At 44.9% G+C, this 394-nt stretch overlaps 1 protein-coding gene and 1 long non-coding RNA gene across 5 annotated transcripts in view; one reads left to right on the plus strand and one right to left on the minus strand.

Moving 5' to 3' along the window:
- The window catches only part of HCFC2 (host cell factor C2), a 25,407-nt gene that overhangs the window by 6,945 nt on the left and 18,068 nt on the right, over positions 1-394 (minus strand). The window lies entirely within an intron of this gene.
- Positions 1-394, plus strand: part of LOC118453033 — a 6,467-nt gene that overhangs the window by 2,320 nt on the left and 3,753 nt on the right. The gene's annotated exons all lie outside the window — the stretch shown is intronic.

Consider the following 394-nt stretch of genomic DNA (forward strand, 5'->3'; position numbering starts at 1 on the left):
GGGAAAGAGAAAGAGAAGTGAGACAGGCGCGGAGAGATGGAAAATTACTGTCGGTCCTAACTCAGAATAATAAAAGAGGTAAAGGAAGGGGACGGGGAATGAATATTGGAGAGAGGAGGAGGGTAAATTCCCGACTGGCAGAAGATCAATGTGCTATTTGTAAGGAACATGGGCACTGGAAAAAAGAATGCCCTAGAGCTGGGGAATTAAACCCAGCTCTCCGGGCGATCAAATGAATGACCCTGGATGAAGAATCATGAAGAGGACCGGGGGAATCAACCCTAGCTGAACCCCTGGTTACACTGAAGCTAGGGAATGAAGAAATAGAATTTTTAATAGACACGGGGGCTACTTATTCGGTACTGAATACATGCAAAGGGAAATTTAGTCATAA

Source organism: Egretta garzetta, unplaced genomic scaffold (genome assembly GCF_000687185.1).
Source record: "Egretta garzetta isolate BGI_Z169 unplaced genomic scaffold, ASM68718v1 scaffold159, whole genome shotgun sequence".
In the NCBI taxonomy this organism is placed as follows: Eukaryota; Metazoa; Chordata; class Aves; order Pelecaniformes; family Ardeidae; genus Egretta; species Egretta garzetta.